Below are 19670 nucleotides of genomic sequence, written 5' to 3' on the forward strand. Positions count from 1 at the left end.
TGCAAGTGTGTTATGGTGAATTCCAAATTAAATAAATATTTAATATAGCTCCCTAATATTGGGAGGATATGTTATAAAGAGAAGTCACTCTTCCCTCGATTTAAATAGATCAAACATCTATGCAATTTATTAGTTGAGTTTAAAAAATGAAATGGCATGATGACATGATGCAAAGATGAATGCAACAGACAAAACAAATCACCCGATGAAACTCGGAAAACATGGAAGGCATCTGAAGCTCCGGTCTTGGGGCATTCCAACACTCCACCACTACAAGAGGATCTCGTCCCGAGATCTAAGGATGGCACCAGAGAGAAACAGAAGAGGAAGAGGTAAAACAAAGTTGCTTCTTTGACAAACGAGTGAAACCAAAGAACCTTGAGAGGTTGAACAAATTGAAAGGAAGAATGCAACAAAGATGAACAAAGTTGAAAACACTCCCTTAGAAAAGTGGAACAAGGAAGAACAAATTCGGACAGCACTCCGGTTGAAAAGATATGTAAGACTTGATAAGATGAAAAGAACTTGAGCAGAGGGCACAACACTCCGGTTAAATGGACAAGCACGAAAAGAACATGATCCTCATACTTCGAGATGATGAGTGAATAGAGCAACATCACAATGCCTCCGGGAGAAAGAATAGAAGATAGATCATTGGAATGAAAGAATGGAGAAGAAAATGCCAACTTCTGCCACAAATGAGCTTGGAGAGCACCCTTCCAAGAAGGTTATAACAGAGTTGTTGGAAAACCAATAAGGAAACGAATAAACTTGTAGTGGGCTTATGGAAAACTTCTCAAAATTGAGGCGAAATTCTGCCACTACGGAAACAAAAGATTGGATTGATATCACCAAGGAGTCGAGAAACTTATTTCACCGGGAGGATAAGTGAAGAACTTGGGTCATTTATAAGCACGATAAATAGCAACAATCCTTAGGTAAAGCTTTAGGTGAAATATAACCCAAGATAACTCCAATGAAGAGATTGATGGATTGAGAAGAGCTCATGCTCGAAGAAATTGATGGGTTTAACTATCTCATTGTTGACAACTGTTGAATCATGACACATGAAGGGAAATTGTCAAGAGTGACATAACATCACCTCAAAAGACAAGAGAGAAATAATTGCACTTCGGAATGCAAGATGAAGAATGCTTGAACTCCTCAAAACAAGACATGTGTTTAACACTGAGGGAGTCCTGGATTAGGGGGTCTCCAGACAGCCGGGCTATATCCTTTGGCCGGACTGTTGGACTATGAAAATACAAGATTGAAGACTTTGTCCCGTGTCCGGATGGGACTCTACTTGGCGTGGAAGGCAAGCTAGGAAATACGGATATGTATATCTCCTCCTTTGTAACCGACCTTGTGTAACCCTAGCCCCCTCTGGTGTCTATATAAACCGGAGGGTTTTAGTCCGTAGGGCAAGATACAATCATACCATAGGCTAGCTTCTAGGGTTTAGCCTCTCCGATCTCGTGGTAGATCTACTCTTGTAATACTCATATCATCAAGAACAATCAAGCAGGACGTAGGGTTTTACCTCTATCAAGAGGGCCCGAACCTGGGTAAAACATCGTGTCCACTGCCTCCTATTACCATCCGCCTTAGACGCACAGTTCGGGACCCCCTACCCGAGATCCGTCGGTTTTGACACCGACAAACACCATGTTTATTTTTTTGAGTATAGCTTGGCGGAACTTAACTTCGAGATAAATCTTGAAGAACAGTTGAAGAATGGAAAGAATCCTTGATGAGCCACCATGTAGAGCCTCCATGATGAACTCCGATAATAAAAGAATGATCAAACGGAAGGAAATCTGAAAAGAACTCCGGTAATAAAAGAATGATAGAAAGAAAGAGAAGTTGAAAACACAAGGTGTAACCGAGAAAACTTGGAGCTCCGGAAAAGGAAAAGGTGAAACACTAGACCCGAGAATTACTTCATCCTGAACAAACTCCGAAGGAAGGGATTAAACATTTGGATGAAACAAGAATAAGAATTACATTATGTGTATCCTTCATCAATTTAAATTGATGACATGCAATGGATTTGGCATACTACTTATTCTCGTAGAAAGGATTAAGATAGATATAGCGCAAACTTGAGAAGGTCTTGATGGAACCACCGGTGGGATTTGGAAATCTATATGATAACGAAGGAAGAGAACTCTTGAACGAACCACCGTAAGAATTGAAAATGAAAGTAGCAAAGGCACAATTCACCGGGAAGAATTGGAAAACGAACTAACATACGTGAGGGGATTTGCATACATGAGAATGAAGAGATCGTGAGCTGGCTAGATAATAGTTGAACGATGCGCCGGTAAGATTTGGAGAACGAGAGCTGAAAGCTAAGAATGATTAATATTTGTAAAGATGGCCTTCGGAGGAAAGAAATGGAAACAACTCATAAAATGCTCAGGATGGGTGAAAATAATTCTCACAATCGAAAATAATTATGAGAGGATGGCATCAAGCTTGAACCATGAATCTTTGAGAGAACAGATAAGATTTGGAGGAAAACTCTTCTTCGGTCTTCAAATGTTGAGAATGACGATGAGAAACACCATCATGCATTGTTGAGGCAATCCAGAATGAAAAATAGAAAGGTTGAACCAACGATGAAAGAATTTGAAAGACCTTGGAGAAAGACATTTGACCGATGACAATTCATTCTTACGTCAAACTTGAAAGAATTCAATAATAACTCCGGGAAAATTAGAAGAGTCAGGTAAGATCCTGGGAAAAGACCTGTGGGTTAGGGCCCACTCAAAAGATACACCATTGAACGATTTAAAAGAAAGATTTCACCGGTTGAATTAAATGACTTGAATGAGATAACAACCTCGAGATAGCTTGAACGAATTAGCAATGGAAACGCGAATCTTCTTTGATATCTTCGGCACTCCAGAGCAAATAAAAGGTGAGAAATGGATGGTTAAGAGGTGCACCGGCATGAGAAAACATTTGAAACGAGGAAAGGATATGATCTGCAAAGCTTGAATTGAATCCACCGGAAAGAAAGAGAACGAAAAATGATGAACTTGAGGCTTCCTTAATATCTTCCTGAGAATCACCGGATAAGAATATTGACAGAAAAGAGTGGGGAGACTTCACATCAATAAAATGGATAACGGATTAAGAAATCTGAGTCCTTGAAGAAAAAGGGTGGGAGGGCGGGAAAAACAAAGGCAACTTGGTGACGAACAATGTTGGAAAAAAACCTGAGGGGTGATCTTGCGAATGTTGAAATGATTGGATCCACTTGAAGAGAAACACGCCGGTTGGAAAAGAATTGGCATGACCATCTCAATGATCAAGAACGATTAGCACTCCCATAGAAATATGAGAGCACCTCTTGGAAAAAAGGTATAGAATCAACACTTGACTTCGAAGCAACTCGAATACCACAACTCAAAACAAAACAAAGGATTTGACTTGCAGGATAAGACGGAACAAACATATGATAGATCCCATATCATATCATGTGTCCGTTGGAAAGATATCCTACGAGCTACTTGAATTCCCACTTATAAACTCCCGAAACTTTCTGGTTATGCAATCAGGTGTGGGGATACATGGGAAGCATAATATCTCACCCAAACTAACAATTCCTACATCCAGTTGTATCCATCCTTCAACACATAACCAAGAAACCTTCAGAAATCATGTACCTCAACCTTCAAAAAGCATCCATTATACGAGTTATGGCAATACTCCCAAACTCCCGCCCCAGTACTGGGTGGCGTCGAGGTTATCTCACCAACAACTGCATAAAAGAGATTTTTGATGTCGGCGAAACTCAGGTATTCCAAAACTACAATGAAAAAACTATGATGACAACACCTCGGAGCTCAACTCCCCGGGACACTTCCACAACCCCTAAATGTCAGGAGGCACCAAGAACAATGTTCTCGTCACAAGACTATCGGAACGATTCCAAGATACCCGCGTGATCCTAAAAAAATTTCGTGAAATTTGAGGAGAGGGAAGTCAAAACTTCTACGTCAGGAGGCCTCACAAGAGTGACGAAGGGACTAAGGAGTAAAAAGAATCCTACTCCCCGATATATATAATCCTAAGACTCAAAACATTTTGTTCCAGACTCAACAACATTAGCGATTCGATCAAGCAGGGGGCTCCTAAGTCGGGGATGGCTCTGATTACCAACTTGTAACACCCATGATGCGGCTATATCTCCCACGTGTCGAGGCACGACTTAGAGGCATAACCGCATGGTGGTTTATTTGCAAGTGGGGTAATCTTCACGCAATCCCATGTATTGAATAAGAAAGGGATAAAGAGTTGGCTTACAATCGGCACTTCACACAAATAACAAGTTAAACATACATCATCCAGAATACAATCAAGGTCCGACTACGGAACCAAAATAAAACAAGACAACCCCAAATTCTAGATCCCCAATTGTCCCAACTGGGCTCCACTACTGATCAATCGGAAAAGACACATAACAACGATCAAGATCTTCATTGAGCTCCCACTTGAGCTGGATTGCGTCACCTGCACTGGTATCATCGGCACCTGCAACTGTTTGGAAGTATCTGTGAGTCATGAGGACTCAGCAATCTCACACCCGCAAGATCAAGACTATTTAAGCTTATGGGTAGAATAAGGTAATGTGGTGGAGCTGCAGCAAGCACTAAGCAAATATGGTGGCTAACATACACAAAAAAGAGAGAGAAGAGAAGCAGCACAACGGTCGAGAAGCTAGAAGTGATCAAGAAGTGATTCTGAAACTACTTACGCACAAACATAACACAAGAACCGTGTTCACTTCCCGGACTCCGCCGAAAAGAGACCATCACGGCTACACACGCGGTTGATGCATTTTAATTAAGTTAAGTGTTAAACTCTCTACAACCGGACATTAACAAATTCCCATCTGCCACATAACCGTGGGCATGGCTTTTGAAAGTTTATACCCTGCAGGGGTGTCCCAACTTAGCCCATCACAAGCTCTCATGGTCAACGAAGGATATTCCTTCTCCCGGAAAGACCCGATCAGTTTCGGAATCCCGGTTACAAGACATTTCGACAATGGTAAAACAAGACCAGCAAAGCCGCCCGATGTGTCAACAATCCCGATAGGAGTCGCACGTATATCGTTCTCGGGACACACCGGATAGGTCAAGCTACGAGTAAAACCAGCCCTCAAGTTGCCCCGAGGTGGCCCCGCGGGCTGCCCGGTTCGGACCAACACTTAGAGAAGCACTGGCCCGGGGGGTTAAAATAAAGATGACCCTCGGAAGCGCGACTCCCAAGGGAAAAGGTATAGGTTGTTAGACAAATGTAAAACCAATGTTGGGCCTTGCTGGAGGAGTTTTATTCAAAGCGAACTGTCAAGGGGTTCCCATAACAGACAACCACGTAAGGAACGCAAAATCAAGGAACATAACACCGGTATGACGAAAACTAGGGCGGCAAGAGTGGAACAAAACACCAGGCATAAGGCCGAGACTTCCACCCTTTACCAAGTATCTAGATGCATTCATTAAATAAGAGATATTGTGATATCCCAACATATCCATGTTCCAACATGGAACCAGCTTCAACTTCACCTGCAACTAGCAACACTATAAGAGGGGCTGAGCAAAAGCGGTAACATAGCCAAACAACGGTTTGCTAGGAAGGTGGGTCAGAGGCTTGACATGGTCAAAGCACAAGTGCTCCTTGGGTGATTTTGATAATTAATGACAACATATCTCTTATTGGACTAATACTTTTACCTAGTATGTTTCAGACAAGTTCAACAAATTAAGTGGCATAGACTAAAGGATGTGGAACCCCTTCAAGATGCTAAGGACAAAGGATTAGCTCAAGCTTCAAGATCAAGACTCTACATTTTCTATTTTAGTGAGCCAAGATCACATTGAGTCTATAGGAAAGCCAATACTATTAAGAAGGGATGAGGTGTTGCTTAATGGCTTGCTTGCTCAAAGTGCTTAGTGATATGCTCCAAAACCCTCAACTACCTTCCCACTTCCATATATGTCCCACACCAAATCCAACTCGGCCCCACCGATTCTTTCTATCTGGAGCCACCGAGTTCAGTTGACATAGCCACTGCCAGAAACCCTAATCAGATCGGTCTCACCGATAGGGATTTCGGTCTCACCGAGATGGGCTTCCAAACTCTCTGTTACCTGTTGCAATATTTTTGGTCCCACCGAGATATGCAATCGGCCCCACCGAGTTTGTTTGCCCAACTCTCTGTTTCGCTTATTACCCAAATCGGTCCCACCGAGTTTGAGTAATCGGTCAAACCGAGTTTTGGATTTACCCTAACCCTAGCACATCGGTCCTAACGAGTTGATCCAGTCGGTCCCACCGAAAACCCTAACGGTCACTAGATTTGCTGAATCGGTCCGACCGAGTTTATCAATTCGGTCCCACCGAGATTGGCAAGTTGTGTGTAACGGTTAGATTTTGTGTGGAGGCTATATATACCCCTCCACCCACTCTTCATTTGAAGGGAGAGCCATCAGAACATACCTACACTTCCAATACACATTTTCTGAGAGAGAACCACCTACTCATGTGTTGAGGCCAAGATATTCCATTCCCACCATATGAATCTTGATCTCTAGCCTTCCCCAAGTTGCTTTTCACTCAAATCTTCTTTCCACCAAATTCATATCATGTGAGAGAGAGTTGAGTGTTGGGGAGACTATCATTTGAAGCACAAAAGCAGGGAGTTCATCATCAACACACCATTTGTTACTTCTTGGAGAGTGGTGTCTCCTAGATTGGCTAGGTGTCACTTGGGAGCCTCCGACAAGATTGTGGAGTTGAACCAAGGAGTTTGTAAGGGCAAGGAGATCGCCTACTTCATGAAGATCTACCGCTAGTGAGGCAAGTCCTTCGTGGGTGATGGCCATGATGGGATAGACAAGGTTGCTTCTTCGTGGATCCTTCGTGGATGGAGCCCTCCGTGGACTCGCGCAACCGTTATCCTTCATGGGTTGAAGTCTCCATCAACGTGGATGTACGATAGCACCACCTATCGGAACCACGACAAAAACATCCGTGTCTCCAATTGCGTTTGAATTCTCCAAACCCTCCCCCTTACATTCTTGCAAGTTGCATGCTTTACTTTCCGCTGCTCATATACTCTTTGCATGCTTGCTTGATATGTATTGTGTTTGTTAAACTTGTGTCAAAACTCGACTTCAACTTAAAGAAGTTAAAAACTGCAACTTTTGGTACTTAGTGTCTAATCACCCCCCCCCCTCTAGATACCTCTTCTCGATCCTTTCACATGGCAACATGGGAGGCATGATATAACAAGTGGTAGGTAGCGCAACATAGTGATAGAGCGAACAACTAGCAAGCAAGTGATTTCGAGGGTATAGTCATCTTGCCTGAAATCCCGCAAGGCAGAAGAACGAGTCCAAGAAGTAGAAGACCCAACATAGTCAAACGAATCCTCACAACTTCTGAACGAAACCGAAGCTAACGAGAGAAGCAACCCAGAAAGAAGCAAACAACATGGTAAACACACAAACATAACATGGCATGATTCACAAACAAGGATGATGCATGTACGATTTAAATATGCATGGCATGGCAAACTGCAACAAACAATACTACAAATTAAGTGGAGCTCAATATGCAACGAGTTGCGTATTGATGAAACACCACATCAATTATTTAGTTCTCTCTCGTTTATGTACCCAACAATATTAAATGTTGTTAAACATGGCAAGAGGTGAGGCAAAAGTAAACTACACATTTTAGGCAATTTAAATGAGGCCGGAAACATCAAGCAACAATTCCAGTAAATCCTCATGTGCATTAGCAATTTAATGCAACAACAATTTTAAACATTTTAAATGTTGTTATCATTATGTGAATGACATGTGCAAGTTTTATGTGATTTTTGTTAAAAGTTGACATGAGCATTATGAAGCATTTGTCATTATGGAGGAAACGAAAGGGGTGCCACGACAACGACAATGGAAATGGTGTCACGGCAACATTCCGGTTCCAGTAACTCGATTGAGATGCCGGTGCAAAAGAGAGTGTGACGGGAGCGTGTCATGCAAGGATGGTGGGGTGATTCTGGTTACCGGATATCCCATGTGTCGGTGGCATGGCAACCGAAGGTCGTGCACGAAACAAACGGGCACGGTGCAAACACAAGCATCTCATACAACACACATGCATACGGTCCACGGCATCGTCTCGGGGTTATACCTTCAAGGCGTGCAATCGGGACGGTTCGGGTTCGTAGAGGGAAGTAGACGTTCTCGCGATGGAGTCGACCTTGACGTGTCCAGGGGACGCTCAGGTCGGTGGGGGTTCTCGGTCTTGTGGTTCTGGTCGGCTCATCGAAATGCGGGCAGGGCCTATGGATTCATGGGGCAAGACAACAGCAACCTTGCATGAAGGAGGCCATGGAGGCGAAGAAACTAATCGGAGGCCGGTACAGAGAGTTGCGGGTCATGGCACTGGTCGATGCGGGCGAGCAGAAGCGCGTCCTCCTCCCCGCTCGAACGAGGCAGAGGTGGGGCAGTGGCTTGGCGAGCTTGAGGCCATGGCTGCGGGCTAAGGAACGAGGTCTGGCGGGGTGGCGATGCTGCTGGTGGAGGACGGCGTGGGCGTAGAAGGCAGGGGCGCGAGGAGGCGAAGCAGAGGACGGGGAGGCCGGAGGAGCTGTCCTGGGGGCGTCGGAGTCCGACGAGGAAGAGGTCTGGAGCAGGGCGCCATGGCGGGGAGGCGACGTGGCTCCGGTGGAGAAGCACAGAGCGGCCACGACGATGGTGGTAGACGCAGAAGGCGGGGCCGCAGGCACCCATGGCCTTGACGAGGGGGTTGGGCGCGAGGCTCCTGCGGCGGAGGCGAAGAACGGGCGGCGACCATGGCAAACGAGGAGGTAGGACAGCGAGGCGGCGACCCAGTCGCGGAGGACGAAGGGGAGAGAAGGGAGATGGGGTTCGATGGAGATGGGGGATCAGGCGTCGGGTTTCTGGCGGCGCGAGGGAAGGAGATGGGATCGAGGGGAGAGACCGAGAGATGGGAACGGGCTCCCTGGCGAATAGGCTTGTGCGGCTGGGCCTAGGGAGGCCGCGGATGGGCTGCTGAGAGGCCTAGCTGGGCTGCGGGGAGGCTGGCTGGCCTGGCCGTTGGGCTCTCTCTCTCTCTCCTTATTTTCTTTAGCAAAAAACAATTAAAGAGAAGAAAAAATAAAGAGGGGGTTAGGGAAAGAAGTTGGACACGCGGATAAATTTTCCGAACTCACAAAAACGTGCGTGTTCACAGAAAAATAGAAGTGGCAAGATTGCAGGAGTTAAATTCAAATTCATTTGAATATAATTCAAATGATTTTGAATTGGGACTAGGTTTGGTGTGGCCAAAAATGTTCGGATTTTTGGTGGAGCTCCGGAAAATGATGAAAGAATATATGGCAAGGTTGGAGACCAAGAATTGAGATAACAAAGACATTGGGATAATTTGCAAGTGTGTTATGGTGAATTCCAAATTAAAGAAATATTTAATATAGCTCCCTAATATTGGGAGGATATGTTATAAAGAGAAGTCACTCTTCCCTCGATTTAAATAGATCAACCATCTATGCAATTTATTAGTTGAGTTTAAAAAAATGAAATGGCATGATGGCATGATGACATGATGCAAAGATGAATGCAACGGACAAAACAATCACCCGACGAAACTCGGAAAACATGGAAGGCATCTGAAACTCCGGTCTTGGGGCGTTACAGTATAACATTCCAAATTGGAAATTTGGGATGTTACATTGGGATTCTTTCCGGTGATTATCGTAGTTTGATAAGTTCATGTATTCACTAAGTGCTAATGCTTTGTTCCGGTTTTCTATTAAAAGGAGGCCTTAATAACCCTTTGTTTCCATTAGGACCCCGCTACTACGGGAGGGTAGGACAAAAGATATCATGCAAGTATTTTCCATAAGCACATGTGACTATATACGAAATACATGCCTACATTATATTGATGAATTGGAGCTAGTTCCGTGTCACCCTATGTTATAACTGGTGTATGATGAATGCCATCCGACACAACTATCATTGTCGATCCATTGCCTACGAGCTTTTCACATATTGATCTTTGCTAAGTTACTTTCGCTTGTCCACTGTCACAGTTGCTACAAAACTGCTATTGTTACTTCCATACTACTTTGCTACTAAATACTTTGCTGCGGATATTTAGTCTTTCAGGTGTGATTGAATTGACAACTCGGCTGCTAATACTCGAGAATATTATTTGGCTCCTCTTGTGTCGAATTAATAAATTTGGGTTGAATACTCTACCCTCGAAAACTATTCTGATCCCCTATACTTGTGGGTTATCAAGGTCTACAATGAACTACTCACGCATCATCAGAGAGGCACCAATGAGGATGATGAACCCCTCCGTGATGGTGTCTAGATTGGATTTGTGGTTTCTGGAACTTGCGGCGACTGGAATTGTGTTTCGTCGACTCCCCTAGGGTTTTTGGATTTTCAGGGTATTTATAGAGCAAAGAGGCAGTGCGGGAGGCGACCGGCGTGGGCACAACCCACCAGGGCACCCAGGTGGGTGTTGGGGAACGTAGCAGAAATTCAAAATTTTCTACGCATCACCAAGATCAATCTATGGAGTAATCTAGCAACGAGGGGAAGGAGAGTGCATCTACATACCCTTGTAGATCGCTAAGCGGAAGCGTTCAAGTGAACGGGGTTGATAGAGTCGCACTCGTCGTGATCCAAATCACCGATGATCCTAGTGCCGAATGGACGGCACCTCCTTGTTCAACACACGTACAGCCCGGTGACGTCTCCTACGCCTTGATCCAGCAAGGGGAGAAGGAGAGGTTGGGGAAGACTCCATCCAGCAGCAACACGACGGCGTGGTGGTGGTGGAGGAGCGTGGTACTCCAGCAGGGCTTCGCCAAGCACCGTAAGAGACGAGGAGGGAGAGGGGTAGGGCTGCGCCAACAAGAGAAGAAACTTCGTCTGTGGGCTGCTCCTTTGCCTCCACTATATATTGGGGGAGAGGGGGGCTGCGCCCCCACCTAGGGTTCCACCCTAGGGGCGGCGGCCAGCCCAGATCCCATCTGGTGGGGCGGCCAAGGGGGGGAAGAGGGGAAACTTGCCCCCCCCCAAGCTAGGTGGGGCGCCCCCTCCCTAAACCCTAGGCGCCTTGGGCCTTGGTGGGGGGCGCACCAGCCTACCTAGGGCTAGTCCCCTCCCACACTTGGCCCATGCAGCCCTCCGGGGCTGGTGGCCCCACTTGGTGGACCACCGGGACCCTCCCGGTGGTCCCGGTACATTACCGATAAAACCCGAAACTTTTCCGACGACCAAAACAGGACTTCCCATATATAAATCTTTACCTCCTGACCATTCCGGAACTCCTCGTGACGTTTGAGATCACATCCGGGACTCCGAACAACATTCGGTAACCACGTATATCTATTCCCTATAACCCTAGCGTCATCGAACCTTAAGTGTGTAGACCCTACGGGTTCGGGAACCATGCAGACATGACCGAGATAACTCTCCGGTCAATAACCAACAGCGGGATCTGGATACCCATGTTGGCTCCCACATGCTCCATGATGATCTCATCGGATGAACCATGATGTCAAGGACTTAATCAATCACGTATACAATTCCCTTTGTCTATCGGTACGATACTTGCCCGAGATTCGATCATCGGTATCCCGATACCTTGTTCAATCTCGTTACCGGCAAGTCTCTTTACTCGTTCCGTAACACATCATCCCGTGATCAACTCCTTGATCACATTGTGCACATTATGATGATGTCCTACCGAGTGGGCCCAGAGATACCTCTTCGTCACACGGAGTGACAAATCCCAGTCTCGATTCGTGCCAACCCAACAGACACTTTCGGAGATACCCGTAGTGCACCTTTATAGCCACCCAGTTATGTTTTGACGTTTGGCACACCCAAAGTATTCCTACGGTATCCGGGAGTTGCACAATCTCATGGTCTAAGGAAATGATACTTGACATTAGAAAAGCTTTAGCATGCGAACTACACGATCTTGTGCTATGCTTAGGATTGGGTCTTGTCCATCACATCATTCTTCTAATGATGTGATCCCGTTATCAATGACATCCAATGTCCATGGTCAGGAAACCGTAACCATCTATTGATCAACGAGCTAGTCACCTAGAGGCTTACTAGGGACATGGTGTTGTCTATGTATCCACACATGTATCTGAGTTTCCTATCAATACAATTCTAGCATGGATAATAAACGATTATCATGAACAAGGAAATATAATAATAACCAATTTATTATTGCCTCTAGGGCATATTTCCAATAGTCTCCCACTTGCACTAGAGTCAATAATCCAGTTCACATCGATATGTGATTAACACTCAAGGTCACATCCCCATGTGACTAACACCCAAAGAGTTCTGGGTTTGATCATGTTATGCTTGTGAGAGAGGTTTCAGTCAACGGGTCTGCAACATTCAGATCCGTATGTACTTCGCAAATTTCTATGTCATCTTGTAGATGCAACTACTACGCTACATTTGGAGCCATTTCAAATAACTGTTCTACTTGGAGCTATTCTAAATTGTTGCTGCATTATACGTATCCAGTATCTCTACTCAGAGCTATCCGGATAGGTGTTAAGCTTGCATCGACGTAACTCTTTATGTCGAACTCTTTATCACCTCCATAACCGAGAAACATATCCTTATTCCTCTAAGGATAATTTAGACCGCTATCTGGTGATCTACTCCTAGATTACCTTTGTACCCTCTTGCCAGATATGTGGCAAGGCACACATCTGGTGCGCTACTCAGCATGGCATACCGTATAGAGCCTATGACAAAAGCATAGGGGACGACCTTCGTCCTTTCTCTCTATTCTGCCGCGGTCAGGTTTAGAGTCTTACTCAATGTTCACACCTTATAACACAGCCAAGAACTCCTTCTTTGCCGATCCATTTTGAACTCCTTCAAAATCTTGTCACGGTATGTATTCATTTGAAAGTACTATTAAGCGTTTTGATCTATCCTTATAGATCTTAATGCTCAATACTCAAGTAGTCTAATCCAGGTTTTCCATTGAAAAACACTTTTCAAATAACTCTGCATGCTTTCCAGAAATCTACATCATTTCCGATCAACAATATGTCAACAACATATATTCATCAGAAATTCTATAGTGCTCCCACTCACTTCTTTGGAAATACAAGTTTCTCATAAACTTTGTATACACCCAAAATCTTTGATCATCTCATCAAAGCATACATTCCAACTCCGAGATGCTTACTCCAGTCCTTAGAAGGATTGCTGGAGCTTTGCATACTTGTTAGCATCTTTCAGGATTGACAAAACCTTCCGGTTGTATCACATACAACCTTTCCTCAAGAAAATCGTCGAGGAAACAATGTTTTGATATCCTATCTGCAAGATTTCATAAATAATGCAGTAATCGCTAATATAATTCCAACAGACTCTTAGCATCGCTACGAGTGAGAAAGTCTCATCGTAGTCAACTCCTTGAACTTGTCGGAAAACATCTTAACGACAAGTCGAGCTTTCTTAATGGTGATACTTACCATCATTGTCCGTCTTCCTTTTAAAATCCATATGTACCTAACAGCCTTACGACCATCAAGTAGTTCTTCCAAAGTCTACACTTTGTTTTCATATATGGATCCTCTCTCGGATTATATGGCCTCGAGCCATTTTGGAATCCAGGCCCACCATCGCTTCTCCATAGCTCGTAGGTTCATTGTTGTCTATCAACATGACTTCCAAGACAGGATTACATACCAATCTGAAGTAGTACGCATCCTTGTCATCCCACGAGGTTTGGTAGTGACTTGATCTGAAGTTTCATGATCACTATCATAAGCTTCCACTTCAATTGGTGTAGGTGCCACAGGAACAACTCCCTGTGCCCTGCCACACACTAGTTGAAGAGACGGTTCAATAACCTCATCAAGTCTCCACCATCCTCCCACTCAATTCTTTCGAGAGAAACCTTTCTTCCTCGAGAAAGGACCCGATTCTAGAAACAATCCCTTATTGCTTTCGGATCTGAGACAGGAGGTACACCCAACTGTTTTGGGAGTCCTATGAAGATGCATTTATCCGCTTTGGGTTCGAGCTTATCAGCCTGAAACTTTTTCACATAAGCGTCGCAGCCCCAAACTTTAGAAATGACAGCTTAGGTTTCTCTAAACCATAGTTCATACGGTGTCATCTCATCGGAATTACGTGGTGCCCTATTTAAAGTGAATGTGGTTGTCTCTAATGCCTAACCCATAAACTATTGTGGTAATTCGATAAGAGACATCATGGTATGCATCATATCCAATAGGGTGTAGTTATGATGTTCGGACACACCATCATACTATGGTGTTTCAGGCTGTATTAGTTGTGAAACAATTTCCACAATGTCTTAATTCTGTGCCAAACTCGTAATTCAGATATTCATCTCTATGATCATATCATAGATATTTTATCCTCTTGTCACGACGATCTTTCAACTTCACCCTGAAATTACTTGAACCTTTCAATAATTCAGACTCGTGATTCATCAAGTAAATATACTCAACATCTACTCAAATCATCTGTGAAGTAAGAACATAACGATATCCACTACACGCCTCAGCACTCATTGGACTGCACACATCAAAATCTATTACTTCCAACAAGTTGCTTTCTAGTTCCATTTTACTAAAAACGGGGCTTTCAGTCATCTTGCCCATGTGGTATGATTTGCATGTCTCAAGTGATTCAAAATCAAGTGAGTCCAAACGGTCCATTTGCATGGAGTTTCTTCATGCATATACACCAATAGACATGGTTCGCATGTCTCAAACTTTTCAAAACGAGTGAGCCCAAAGATCCATCAACATGGAGCTTCTTCATGCGTTTTATACCGATATGACTTACGTGGCAGTGCCACAAGTAGGTGGTACTATCATTACTATCTTATATCTTTTGACATGAACATGTGTATCACTACGATCGAGATTCAATAAACCATTCATTTTAGGTGCAAGACCATTGAAGGTATTATTCAAATAAACAGAGTAACCATTATTCTCCTTAAATGAATAACCGTATTGCGATAGACATAATCCAATCATGTCTATGCTCAACGCAAACACCAATCTCGATGGTAGAGGGAGCGTGCGATGCTTGATCACATCAAGCTTGGGAAAAACTTCCAACACATATCGCCAGCTCACCTTTAGCTAGTCTCCGTTTACTCCGCAGCCTTTTATTTCGAGTTTACTAACATTTAGCAACCGAACCGGTATCTAATACCATGGTGCTACTAGGAGTACTAGTAAAGTACACATTAACACAATGTATATCCAATATACTTCTATCGACCTTGCCAGCCTTCTCATCTACCAAGTATCTAGGGTAATTCTGCTCCAGTGGCTGTTCCCCTTATTACAGAAGCACTTAGTCTCGGGTTTGGGTTCAACCTTGGGTTTCTTCACTAGAGCAGCAGCTGATTTGCCGTTTCATGAAGTATCCCTTCTTGCCCTTGCCCTTCTTGAAACTAGTGGTTTCACCAACCATCAACAATTGATGCTCCTTCTTGATTTCTACTTTTGTGGTGTCAAACATCGTGAATATCTCAAGGATCATCATATATGTCCCTGATATATTATAGTTCATCACGAAGCTCTAGCAGCTTGGTGGTAATGAGTTCGGAGAAACATCACTATCTCATCTGGAAGATCAACTCCCACTCGATTCAAATGATTGTTGTACTCAGACAATCTTGAGCACAAGCTCAACAATTGAGCTTTTCTCCCTTAGTTTGCAGGCTAAGAAAATCGTCGGAGGTCTTATACCTCTTGACGTGGGCACGAGCCTGAAATTCCAATTTCAGCCCTCGAAACATCTCATATGTTTCGCGACGTTTCAAAATATCTTCGGTGCCTCAACTCTAAACTGTTTAACTGAACTATCACGTAGTTATCAAAATGTGTATGTCAGATGTTCGCAACATCCACAGACGACGTTCGAGGTTCAGCACACTGAGCGGTGCATTAAGGACATAAGCCTTCTATGAAGCAATGAGGACAATCCTCAGTTTACGGACCTAGTCCGCATAATTGCTACTATCATCTTTCAACTAAATTTTCTCCAGGAACATATCTAAACAGTATAACTGAAGCGCGAGCCACGACATAATTTGCGAAGACCTTTTGACTATGTTCAGGATAATTAAGTTCATCTTATGAACTCCCACTCAGATAGACATCCCTCTAGTCATCTAAGTGATTACATGATCCGAGTCAACTAGGCCGTGTCGATCATCACGTGAGACGGACTAGTCATCATCGGTGAACATCTTCATGTTGATCGTATCTACCATACGACTCATGCTCGACCTTTCGGTCTCTTGTGTTCCGAGGCCATGTCTATACATGCTAGGCTCGTCAAGTCAACCTAAGTGTTTCGCGTGTGTAAATCTGGCTTACACCCGTTGTATGTGAACGTAAGAATCTATCACACCCGATCATCACGTGGTGCTTCGAAACGACGAACTTTCGCAACGGTGCACAGTTAGGGGGAACACTTTCTTGAAATTTTAATGAGGGATCATCTTATTTACTACCGTCGTTCTAAGTAAATAAGATGTATAAACATGATAAACATCACATGCAATCAAATAGTGACATGATATGGCCAATATCATATTGCTCCTTTTGATCTCCATCTTCGGGGCTCCATGATCATCATCGTCACTGGCATGACACCATGATCTCCATCATCATGATTTCCATCAATGTGTCTCCATGAAGTTGTCTCGCTCACTTATTACTTCTACTACTATGGCTACCGGTTAGCAATAAAGTAAAGTAATTACATGGCGTTGTTCAATGACACGCAGGTCATACAATAAATAAAGACAACTCCTATGGCTCCTGCCGGTTGTCATACTCATCGACATGCAAGTCGTGATTCCTATTACAAGAACATGATCAATCTCATACATCACATATCATTCATCACATTCTTCTTGGCCATATCACATCACATAGCAAATGCTGCAAAAACAAGTTAGACGTCCTCTAATTGTTGTTGCAAGTTTTTTACGTGGCTGCTATAGGTTGCTAGCAAGAACGTTTCTTACCTACGCAAAAACCACAACGTGATATGCCAATTGCTATTTACCCTTCATAAGGACCCTTTTCATCGAATCCGATCCGACTAAAGTGGGAGAGACAGACACCCGCTAGCCACCTTATGCAACTAGTGCATGTCAGTCGGTGGAACCAGTCTCACGTAAGAGTACGTGTAAGGTCGGTCCGGGCCGCTTCATCCCACGATGCCGCCGAATCAAGATAAGACTAGTAACGGCAAGATAATTGACAATATCGATGCCCACAACTACTTTGTGTTCTACTCGTGCATAGTAACTACGCATAGACCTAGCTCATGATGCCACTGTTGGGGAACGTAGCAGAAATTCAAAATTTTCTACGCATCACCAAGATCAATCTATGGAGTAATCTAGCAACGAGGGGAAGGAGAGTGCATCTACATACCCTTGTAGATCGCTAAGCGGAAGCGTTCAAGTGAACGGGGTTGATGGAGTCGTACTCGTCGTGATCCAAATCACCGATGATCCTAGTGCCGAACGGACGGCACCTCCGTGTTCAACACACATACAGCCCGATGATGTCTCCTACGCCTTGATCCAGCAAGGGGAGAAGGAGAGGTTGGGGAAGACTCCATCCAGCAGCAACACGACGGCGTGGTGGTGGTGGAGGAGCGTGGTACTCCAGCAGGGCTTCGCCAAGCACCGTAAGAGACGAGGAGGGAGAGGGGTAGGGCTGCGCCAACAAGAGAAGAAACTTCGTCTGTGGGCTGCTCCTTTGCCTCCACTATATATAGGGGGAGAGGGGGGCTGCGCCCCCACCTAGGGTTCCACCCTAGGGGCGGCGGCCAGCCCAGATCCCATCTGGTGGGGCGGCCAAGGGGGGGAAGAGGGGAAACTTGCCCCCCCCCCCCAAGCTAGGTGGGGCGCCCCCTCCCTAAACCCTAGGCGCCTTGGGCCTTGGTGGGGGTGCACCAGCCTACCTAGGGCTGGTCCCCTCCCACACTTGGCCCATGCAGCCCTCCGGGGCTGGTGGCCCCACTTGGTGGACCACCGGGACCCTCCCGGTGGTCCCGGTACATTACCGATAAAACCCGAAACTTTTCCGACGACCAAAACAGGACTTCCCATATATAAATCTTTACCTCCGGACCATTCCGGAACTCCTCGTGATGTTCGGGATCTCATCCGGGACTCCGAACAACATTCGGTAACCATGTATATCTATTCCCTATAACCCTAGCGTCATCGAACCTTAAGTGTGTAGACCCTACGGGTTCGGGAACCATGCAGACATGACCGAGATAACTCTCCGGTCAATAACCAACAGCGGGATCTGGATACCCATGTTGGCTCCCACATGCTCCACGATGATCTCATCGGATGAACCGTGATGTCAAGGACTTAATCAATCCCGTATACAATTCCCTTTGTCTATCGGTACGATACTTGCCCGAGATTCGATCGTCGGTATCCCGATACCTTGTTCAATCTCGTTACCGGCAAGTCTCTTTACTCGTTCCGTAACACATCATCCCATGATAAACTCCTTGATCACATTGTGCACATTATTATGATGTCCTATCGAGTGGGCCCAGAGATACCTCTCCGTCACACGGAGTGACAAATCCCAGTCTCGATTCGTGCCAACCCAACAGACACTTTCGGAGATACCCGTAGTGCACCTTTATAGCCACCCAGTTACGTTGTGACGTTTGGCACACCCAAAGTATTCCTACGGTATCCAGGCGTTGCACAATCTCATGGTCTAAGGAAATGATACTTGACATTAGAAAAGCTTTAGCATGCGAACTACACGATCTTGTGCTATGCTTAGGATTGGGTCTTGTCCATCACATCATTCTTCTAATGATGTGATGATCCCGTTATCAATGACATCCAATGTCCATGGTCAGGAAACCGTAACCATCTATTGATCAACGAGCTAGTCACCTAGAGGCTTACTAGGGACATGGTGTTGTCTATGTATCCACACATGTATCTGAGTTTCCTATCAATACAATTCTAGCATGGATAATAAACGATTATCATGAACAAGGAAATATAATAATAACCAATTTATTATTGCCTCTAGGGCATATTTCCAACAGTGGGTTGTGCTCCCCTCGGAGCTCCCCTCTCGTACTTCCTTGGTTCATCGTGCGCCTTCTGGTCCAGAAAAAATATCCAAAAAGTTTCGCTGTGTTGGACTCCGTTTGGTATTGATTTTCTGCGAAGTAAAAGACAAGCAAAAAACAGCAACTGGCACTAAGCACTATGTCAATAGGTTAGTCCCCAAAAATGATATAAAGTTGCTATAAAATGATTGTAAAACATCCGACAATGATAATATAACAGCATGAAACAATAAAAAATTATAGATACGTTGGAGACGTATCAGGATCCATCTGGCACTCCACTTCCTGAGGTGATTGCAGACTTGTGTCGAGGTGACCTCTTGGCCACATGTCAAACACCTTCTTGGAAACAGATTTCAAGTGCACCTCCTTGAAGCCCTTATCAGTCCTTACCCTGTTGACTATGATCTTACATATTTG

This window comes from Triticum urartu, chromosome 1A (genome assembly GCF_056163025.1).
Source record: "Triticum urartu cultivar PI428250 chromosome 1A, HENAU_Tu73, whole genome shotgun sequence".
Taxonomy (NCBI): Eukaryota; Viridiplantae; Streptophyta; class Magnoliopsida; order Poales; family Poaceae; genus Triticum; species Triticum urartu.